The sequence below is a fragment of the Uranotaenia lowii genome, chromosome 2 (assembly GCF_029784155.1).
Source record: "Uranotaenia lowii strain MFRU-FL chromosome 2, ASM2978415v1, whole genome shotgun sequence".
NCBI classification, from domain to species: domain Eukaryota; kingdom Metazoa; phylum Arthropoda; class Insecta; order Diptera; family Culicidae; genus Uranotaenia; species Uranotaenia lowii.
The window spans coordinates 198246926-198257842 of NC_073692.1; the positions used below are offsets into that span (position 1 = coordinate 198246926).

Here is a 10917-nt window from a genome sequence, read left to right on the forward strand (position 1 = left end):
TTTCTTAGTAGGGTGAAAATCGCATGTCTTATAAATTTAAAATTACTGGTGGAACCAATTATTTTTCTGACTACGTTAATTTGATGTCTCATTAACCTTAAAACTTTTGATTTACAAACGGTAGTATTATCTGTGGACATTAGGTTCATAGAAGCCATTGAAGTTGAAAAGTGATGCAACGTATTTTATTGAATTTTTTTTTCAATTTATCCTTTCGATTCTGTTCTCGTTGAGAAGCTCTCTGTAACTTGATGGTTTCCTTCTCTGTCGCAAAGGGTACGTTCTTTACGATCTGGTGAAAATATTTTTTCAACAGTTTTAGCTTTGAGATACACTGAAGTAAAACAACAATCATGTTTTATCATCTCAAAACAGTTTTTTAACAGATCTTTGAAAATTAAGTTAAAACACAATTCAATCAATCAAATGTATTTCAAATACATTCTATGACTTTGATATAGTTTGGAAAACTTTGACTATGTCCATAATTAGGAACACATTGTAAATAGTGTTCCCAATTGTGGACATATGCTTTTTTTAGTTTTTACACGAAAAAATCATGGTTCCAACATACTTATTACTTAAATCATGATAAAAAACAATCCGATGAGAAATTTCAAAAAAAAAATTGATTGACAAATTCAGCATCCATTTCTAAACAGGTGTTTTTTAAGAAATTTGCTAACAATTCAATTCAATTTGGACATACTTTGAAACAGTCCGGTTTTTACGGAAAATCCTGTGAGTTAGAAAACTAATTTGTTTGTAAAATGAAAGTTCACATGATCCGTTACATTATCATTTTTTTAAATAATTGTTATAAGTGAAAAATAACGTCAAAAACAGTCAAAATCGAACGGTATGTTAACATTGGGTACACATGCCAAATTAGGAACACCTACCCTACTCAATTTCACTTTTTTTCAAATAAGTTTCAAATCAAAACTCCTTTTAAATTTCAAAGTGGTAGAAACCCCTATCGCTGATGCATTTTTATGTTTTGATTTTCCACGTGTTGCCGCCGATGGAGAGCGAACGAATCCGGGTGATTTTTTTTCGGAAAGCATTTTCCCGCCCCAAAACCAACCCAAAGAGACAGAGAGGGAGAACAGGATTGAGAGTTCAACGAAGCGCGAACTGTTGGAAAAACTTCACCAATACCAAGGCGTTCGACAGTTGATAGTCGTTCGGTCTGTAATCAGAACGTCAGCTGTTTGCCTGTTGGCTAGAAGATGGACTCCTAGTATGTAAAGTAGAGTCTGGAGGACCGTCTCCGTCCGATTTTCTCTCATCTATTCTGTTGTACGTAAGTAAAACGTAGGGTAAGTTGGTGGAAACTCACCACCCACTACACCGTGGATTGGGTTGGGGTAGGTTTTTGGGGGTGGTTCGGGGTGGATTTGTAGATGAAGAAGATACAGTAGATTCTAGTAGGAACAGAAAAGGCAAACGCGCCGCCTTTCTCGCTCGTCAGATTTCAGTTTCAGTTGGACGGCCGCCGAGTTCGGAAGCTTTCGGTTCTCTTAAATCTATTCGTTTGTTGGTTGATTTCTTAGCTTCAGTTTTGCCTCTGGCCTCCGGTGAGGAGTATTTGGCTTTGAGCGGATTCAAATTTTTCGCATGCTGCCGACGGGTGTAACGACCATTTGATTCAGCTTGGTTCCTCTAATTTGAGGATTTCTGCTCCTTCGCTCGGAACGCTGAACAGGATTAAAAAGCATTAGTGATCCTGTAAAGAGATAGTGATCGGATGTTCAATCGTATATTAGACGCACCTTGAATGCTGCAGGTGGTTTGTGGAAAGAATTGTTTCAGGAAAACTTGTATTACATCAATCTACAGTTGAATAGTTGTGATGCGAAAGAACACCAAAGTGTAAACCCGAAATAATATTGAATAAAAATGTAACTGCAATACTGCTCCCTTTATTGTTTCTAAAATCTTCTAAACAAAATCCACGGATAACATTTATATTCGAAGCTAATCTCCTTCTATGTGGTGTTTAATCAGTGAAAGTACAACCGATTTTCGCGCCAGAACCTCCCCTCCAAACGATAATGCTGTGAATCTGATGAATACATAATTACGTGGCGAATTGTTACGATGATGCTTCCAGAAAATTGCCAACTCGAAGATTATAATGCAAATGTGAGTCGAGAAGCGAGCTATCCCAAATGATAATTTTCCGCTCGATTGCTTCCAGTGAAAAAAGTGGGCAAATGTCAGCAAAATCCCGTACATAACTACAACTATAATAGCTGGTACTGAAACGAAACGAGAATAAGAACGAGAACGAGAGTTCTCCAGCAGAATCCTTGAACAAACAACCACAAGAAGAAGCAACAAGAGGATTGGTAATGCTCCCGAGGAGGATTGGACAGGATTTGATTCGGTTGCATTAGAGCCGGTGTACGCGCTACTTGTGCTATTTATCGTCTCGTGCTGGTGGAGCACAACAAACAACAAGTGAAACGTTGAATTGTGAGTACGCTCGCAATCTTGCATGTGCAATTATCGTTATTTTTTCTTCTCTGCTCCGGAAATAAAAAAAAAAGAACAAACCCACAACACAACTTTCCAGTTCCGTTCCGTTTGCCACGAAGAACCAGAAGCAACAGCAACAGAATCATCAGGATTAAGGACGTCTGAGGACACTTCCGGAGGCTGACAAGCGAGCAGTCATTTGTGGATATATTTTGACATTAGGTATGTTACCCCCAGTTGTTCTCATTACCGGATGCAGACATACTTTTGCGATGACAATTTGTGTCGATTTGAATCTATTTTGAGAAACCTACAAAATAAGGCTCATTTGAGGGGATTCCAGGAATACCTATATTTTTAACAAAAAGTGTCTACCAATTATGAAGAGCTTTGTCATCAATTTAACTGCTCTATTTTTAAAGCTTTTAAAAAAGTTCTATGACTTTCAACTTAAAACGAACGACACAATTGCCTGTAAGAACCTTATTTTAAGTTCAGCTCAAGAGTAGTATAATTGAAAGGAGCTGCATTCAACGTTAATACAGGAGATGCTTTTAAAAAAACTTAAACAAAGGTTTTCATACATGATTCAAAGAACTACCCAAGTAACACCGATAGTTTTATTGGGCTCCTCAAGCCCCCTGTTGAACCAAAACTTTATCTATAAGCCTGCTATAAAACTTTAAATGTTACTTGGGCAACTTTTAAAATCAGAAAATTCAGATTCGTGTTCAAAAAAATTTGGGCAGGTACTTTAATGATGTGGTTTTATCTAGTACAGGAACTAACAATATTACTATAGCATACCGAATATTCAGATATTCCTTTTTTCCTTGATTCCTTTCCTTGATTCCTTTCCTTGATATGCTTTGTATAGAGAAGAACAGAATTCAATGGGTGCAACTCATTGGTATCTCTTATATCACTTATGATTTTTTCTGTTTATTTTTCTTACATTAAAGAATGCATTCAGGAGCATTTCAATAATTTTCTACGCTACCCTTTAGAAAAATTCCAATCAGACGTCAACGCATTATGATCTTTAAATAATTTCAAGAATTAAAACATTACGACATAACGAGACTTGAAAAAAGAAAAGACTGAGCCGAAGTTCACATAACGACGAAATTTTTTTTCTCCAATAATGAAGTTTTAAAGTAATGAGAAGGTTAACATTCGTAGGTCATTACTTGGACATTGTTCGTAACAATCCACTCCATTGCCTACTTGGAAAGTATGGAGTACTGGCAACTGACAAGTCGTGTTTTTGCGAGTAAGATAAACTTACTCTCGCAATCTCAACATGCTTAACTCTGTTTTAGTCAGCTAACTATATAATTCGGTATTGATTTTTAAAAAGAACAAATTCGCCAAGACCTATGTTATAAGAAAAAAGCATTAAAAGTTTCATATTTTGTAAGAACGAATCATCAGGTGGGAAACTTTCACTTCTCGGAGAAAAAAGACCACAGTTGTTCTTATTATTTCAGCTGGTTATACCAATTATCAAAGCTTAGTTGAATTTTTCGCATCCAACTATAAATATAATAGACTCAACTACAAACTGATGATTGACTTAACGCAATCGACTATTAACTATAATTGATTCAGCTGTAAATATGATAGATTTAACTACATTTATATAAATTATTTAAGGCAATCAACTATAAATATATTTGATTCAACTACAAACTGCTGATTGACCAAACACAATCAACTTTGACCAAAATAGAATCAACTGTAATGGTATAATTGATTCAATTGCTAATATGATAGATTTAACTACATTTGCATGATTGATTTTAGGCATACAACTTTAAATATATGTAATAGATTCAACTATACATTCCTGGTTGACTTCTCACACATAACTAAAAATACGAAATTGTAGTGGTATGATTGATCCAATTGGTCCCCCCACAATCATAAATCACTTTCCTTCCACCACAAAATGTTCGATTTTCAGATGTTAGTTGACCAAATATCAAGCTTTGCATGAATTTTAGTCAAGCTTCTTTTTGAGTTTAAATATGATTTTGTTAAAAAATTACTTAATTGTTTCGGTAAATTAATCAACGTTTTTCAAAACCTCAATTTTGGGTCAAAATTGTAGCCCGTAACAATCATAATAATAATTTAGTCAAATTGCTCACAATTATTTGTCACATAGAAGTCTATGGCAACACCCAAATATCAACATAGAAATCAACACATTTCAAGCAAACATTTGAGGGTATTCATTGCTAAAGCTTAGTTGTTTGAGAAATGGGACAGATACAAATGCATGTATCTCAAAAACAATTCGTTTGATTGAAATTCTTTCTATGAAGGAAATGATGGTAATCTTATCATAATTCATGAAAAAATTAAAAACTAAAAATTCATCGCTCTTTTGTTAAAAGAATTTCTAATTCATTCTTGGTACCTCCCATCGACCGGTGCACACTCTTTTAAGTCATGATATTGATCAGTTTTTCAAACTTATACTTTGTCTAATCTGTATTTTAGGTGGCTACATCCTATTCCTTCAATGTCTGCATCTTTTTTTATCAAATACTTCTCATTTAAAAGAAACTAGGGCAATTCAGTGGATATAGCTGTTTCGAAATTAATAAAACTTGATTATTTATTAGCCACTTTAAAGCGTTTTTCTGCTGACAAAATCTAACAATAACGAAGTAAAACCATCATGAGACATAACTTTAAGAATAATCGGTTAGTATTGATCCGTAGGTTTCGAAGGGCACATACAAGATTACTCTTTTTATGCTTTTAAAAACAACGAAAACCAAAGTTTCCGTATTGTATATTGTTGTTTTTTCCATAGAAGGAGAATTTTGGCAATTTATTATATTTTATACAAATAAACCAGGAAATATATGTATTTATAGTATGTACATACTTCAATATGCTAGGGACCTTGCCACGAGCATGTTATAGACATGTTATATGATTCAAACGCTGGAATTTGTTCGAAATAGAGGTTTACATAAGTTTTGTCGTTTATCAGAAATCATCTGTCGCATAGCCTCGGTACCGGCTATGCAGCTTACGAGCTCTGGAACTAGCAAAAAATTGTTGTTTGAGGTTAGGTTTGAATGACTTATAGCTAGGCAACACTTTCAGCATATCGGAGAAAAATTTGCGGGACATTTCAGCGATCAACACTTAGTTTTTCTCTTATTCCAAATTAAAAATGCTGACTTGACTTCCCTGATGACTCTTAACCGTAGTTGCCGATCATGTGCTTCACTCCAATGCTTAATTTGAACTTTGTAGACTTTTTGACATTGTTTGCATACATTTTCACCACTCATACACAGTAATTGTTCGAATAATAAACGGTTTTGTCAGCTACCAATTTGATGATGACGGATTTTGAAGGAAACTGTGCATTTTTTTTCTTTTTCTCTAAATCGTTGATATCTCAATAAAGCGTGAATTTTAAAATTTGAAAAAAGTAGGTCTGATAGTACTTTTTACAGGAAGCAAAATGCTATCAAAATTTTGAATGTCTGATTACTAGTTAACGAGCTACCGTCAAACGGGGCATCATGCAACAGCGGGGTTGAATGCAACATTTATATAACACCACACAGATTCAATTTTTAATTTAATGTAATGAGATAAAGTTATCTTTTAATGATTACAAAATGATGATGACATGGTTTCTTGAATCCTAAGATGGTTTTTTTTAAGTTTTTGATTTTCATATAAAATTTGAAAAATCGAACAATGAATGTCCAATTTTTAACATTTTTCGATGCCGTAAAAAACTTTACCCAGTATGACGGATTGGCTTGATAATATCACCTATAAACTTTATACTGGTTTTCTCATCCTATACCAACATTGATCATGTGGAAATATTTTTCGAACAATCACTCAATTTTTTTAAATAAATATTTTTATAATTCAGTTACCCGTCTGGGGTAAAATGCAATAAAATGCAAATCGGATCTAAATCTCATAAATCGCGTTTCCATATGCTGGTATATGATTGTTTTGCATTATGCGTTAGTTAACATTAAAATTTCATCCATTCCTAGATTTATTTTCATGATATGAGCTTATAGAATATTTTGTAGTATTTTTTTACCCCTAAATGTATGCAGAAGATTAACACTTTTTTCTTAAAAACATTTTTGTCAGAAAAAATTAAAAATTGAATTCGAACAAAACCAAAATTTACTGCAATTGGTGCTTTATGCGTTATGACATCACAAATTTATCAAAAACTATGAATTTTCAATCGTTTTCATTAGATTTTTCATAAATTACAGAGTTTGTTGCAACTTACCCCTTTTTCTTAGTAGGGTGAAAATCGCATGTTTTTGTAAATTTAAAAAAAAAATGGTGAAATCAATAATTTTTCTGACTACGTCAGTTTGGTGACCCATCTACCTTAAAACTTTTGATGTACAAGAGGTACGATTATCTGTAAGCATTAAGATTTTAGAAGCCATTGAAGTTGAAAATTGTTGCATGTTGCCCCAGTTGACGGTATTAGCAAAAGAAAGTGACCTATTTCTAAAAGAACTTAGCTTTAGTATACATTCAAGGGGTAATTGGGTTGAGCTAGCAACCATGAAATGATTTGTTTTGCTTGCAAAAAAGTGACTCATGATTGTGTGGAATTCGATGGATGCTGTAACAATTATGGGTCACTTTTATTATGCCAAATATTATTGAATTTTCACGTTTTAGTCACTCAGTTTCATTTGAATATAACGTCGTCCTTTGTGGTTAAATGAGACCAATTTATAATGTTGAAACTTTGAAACACCCGCTTAAGGGGCTTAATGATTCAAGATGTCAACCTTAATACATTGGAATTTTATAAGATCGATCGACAGATGATAATAGTAGATAATAAAACTATCCAAACAGCAATTGAACTGTTACCAAGCGCACACATGATATTTTTATGCTTTTTGATGATATTACCCATAAGCAAAAAAAAAGAATGAAAAATTCTTTTAGTTCAGTAGATATCAGCAGTTCAAAAGATCAGTTACTAATAATTGTATGTGACCCATGATTGTGGGAGGACTGTAGATATGATAAATTTAACTACAATTGTATAAATGATTCTATATATTCAACTATAAATATAATAGATTCAACTGTAGTGTTATAATTGATTCATTTATAAATATGATAGATTCAACTACAAAGGTATGTTTGATTCTAGGTATGGAACTATAAATGTAGTAAATTAGACTATATTTTTATGATTGATTGTGTGATACTTGAAAACTATAGTGTTCATCTATGTTGATCAGCAAAAGAAACATTTTCCTCTACCAGTTCCTGGCAGCGGTCGTGTAGCAGGCCGACAGTTCCTGGAATTGGGAAAGGTACACCTACTCTGGCTGCCCGATACTTTATTCTTCGTGTTACAGTTATTTCGGCATCCGTGTAAATACCTGGCCAGCTGGCAACTGATTGAACATTTTTGTTATATAGTAGTTAGATATAGGAGGAATCACATCTTACCTATCGGCCACTTATGGGATTCGATCCCAAAAGTTTTCTTGCCAATACCGAGAATCTTAACCAGTACACCTGACAACCCGAAACCAGACTCGCGTCAGCCTATCCTCTAGACCACTTTAGCACTGCTTTAAAATAACTTAATGAATTATGAAATTACAATTTTTGGTCAACTAATAAAATTTGCCTGTTATTTGATCAATTTGGATTTGGTAGCCTTCTCCACCATTTTTTTAAACAAATAAAAAATTACTTTTTTTTAAAACAGTCAGAACTCGAGGAAAATAATTTATTATTTGGGAAAAAGTCAAATGATGCAACGAAAAAGTAGAAACCATAAGTTTAGCCAGCAGATCGTGGTCTAGAGGATAGGGTCTTCCCAGCAAACATGAAATCGTATCATAAATGATAACTTAAGTCGTTTACAATGGTGTTGCAAATCGCAATTCCAACTGCAAAGAGAAAAAATCGTATTAAATGTCGTCTTAAGACAGTTTATAGGATATGATAGAAAGTCCGCCATGTTTGTTAATTTTGAAATGATTTATGCTCCTGCGCGGGATTCGAGTGAGAAAATCATCGTCATGTTCTCTCTGCAACCAGCAGTGCATCCAGATGGCTTAAAATCAGATGTGAATTGACGGATATTGACCAATGATAGAACTGGGAAATGTTGTCACTGCCAACGATTTGAAGGTACTGTTAGAACGTTTTGATAGATACGAATAAGGTATCGGATAACGCTCAATTGGTGTAGTTTTTGTAGCTATGAAAAGAAATGAAATTTTTGTAGGTTCAATGCCTCCACTTTGGTAGGTAAATGCTGTTTTTTCAACTTTCATACGATCCTTCTATAATGTATGTGGAGCGTATATCAAAACAGCATAAGAATATAGCTACAAAAACGTTTGCTGGGTTTGTTTTCTAAGCCAACGGTCTTGAGATCGAATCCAAGTCGTGAAATAAACTGGCACACATAGAATGATGAAGGTTGGCGGTGATATGCTAGCCGCGTAAACATTGAAATTGTACTTCTCAATGATGCAGCACATGCATGTGGATGGATCTTTTCAAGCGAACTAAGAATGCACTCTGAGCACAGATGAACAGAGATGTTGAAGCTCGAACACAAAATCTTCAGAAACTTATGTAAAATTTGAAATGCTCTTATTTAAAGAAGCCGTTTAAATTGACGAAAAACAGTGCCATTTATTGCTTGATTTGTAACTTTTCAACGGCACAATAAATGGCACTGTTTCTGGACAGCCGTTTTCAAAGTAACAATTTCCTTTTTTTGTCATTCGGAGTTGGAACATCGCGAGGGGGAATAATAAAAAATAATGCGTAAAACAGATAAATTGGAATTAATTGCACGAAAGCTTGTACGCAACAAAATTGCATACTATATCATTGCACAAAACCTATAAATCAAGTAATTTTTTATCGACAAATAATCGACAAATATCGAATAAAATCAAGATATTTGAATTTTTTTTCGAAATAAACATGAAATACTTCAAACTTTATTAATTCACTCTAAGGGATTGTTGCAATTTCGGAGGGGGAGGGGGGGGGGGGGGGGGTTACAAAAGAAAAAATTGATATTTGTTCCAGCCTAAATAAACTCAAATATTTCAATTAGATGAATTGATATGAATAATAAGAATAGCTTTAAAATGCAAAAAATAGCTTCATCATAATTTTTCACTATAGAGACTGCCGAAAAAACAAACGGAATCTGTGTAAAATTTCAATTTCTATCATTTAAAGGGTGATAGGGTCAAAATTTGGTCAAGGGAAAACGCGTGTAAATCGGTGAAATCGTTTATTTAACAAATCAAATTAAATTTCTTTTTCAAGCATAATTAGTATAAAATTCAGGAAACATATTCAGTTAGGCTTCCGCTTTTCCAAATCCGAATTGACGGGCCTTACGCTAAACCCCTGCCATCAGATTTTGTACAGCCACCTTGTCCATCTTCTTCGCCGCAGAAAGCCAGTTTGCCTTGAACTGCTGCTCGATCTTAGCAGTTTTTTTGGTCTTCTTTAGGTTCCGCTTGACAATAGCCCAGTATTTCTCAATTGGACGGAGCTCTGGCGTGTTGGGAGGGTTCTTGTCTTTGTCTTCACTCCATGGCTTTTTTACCGTAATGGAAAGATGCCAAATCCGGCTAAAACAGTACGGAACAACCGTGTTTCTTCAGGGAAGGCAGCAGACGTTTATTAAAACACTCTTTCACGTAAATTTCTTGGTTGACAGTCCCGGAAGCTATGAAAATGCTGCTTTTCAAGCAAAAGGTACAGATGGCTTGCTTCTTCGCAAACTTTGACAGTTTCATGTGCTTGAAAATATCTGCTACCTTTCCCCTTCCTTTTGCCGTATAAAACTCCTGTCCCGGAAGCTGCTTGTAGTCGGCTTTGACGTAGGTTTCGTCGTCCATTACCACGCAGTCAAACTTTTTTTTTTTTTTTTTTTAATTGAGCAGGGAAAAGCCCCCGGGAGTTGGTTACTTTCAAGACCATTCTCCCGAAGGCATAAAACCTCCTCACTTTTTATTCATTTTTTTTTATAGTTATTTTGTTTGCATAATACAATTGTAAAGTTTAACAATATTTCTTTTCTTCACTTTTCATAATTTTCATTTTTCAGTTTTTGGGTGATGGTAAGCGGCATGTGGCGGTTGTGGAGGGTGGCGGCGGTGGTGGTTGTGGCGGAGGTGGCTGGTGGAGAGGGCGAGATAAAAATGGTTTGCGGCAATTAGTGACAGTAATCTTCCAAGTGAGGAACTTGACATTTTCTGAGCCTCCAGTGAGATTACTCTCTGTTAAGGAGGCTTTGGAGAATTGGTTGATCTGTAGCTGGTACAGCGATCGAGTTTGTTTTTAAAACTTTACACTAGAAAGTTAGGTAAATTAGTCCTCAGGTGGACTGTAACT

General features: G+C 34.7%; 1 protein-coding gene across 1 annotated transcript in view; it reads left to right on the plus strand.

Annotated features, from left to right (window-relative positions):
• The first annotated feature begins 1497 nt into the window (after positions 1 to 1497).
• The window catches only part of LOC129748977 (serine/threonine-protein kinase meng-po-like), a 34914-nt gene continuing 25494 nt past the window's right edge, over positions 1498 to 10917 (plus strand). The window contains exon 1 of the mRNA XM_055743789.1: positions 1498 to 2706. The gene's annotated coding sequence lies outside the window, so the exon portion shown is untranslated. The remainder of the gene's footprint in view (positions 2707 to 10917) is intronic.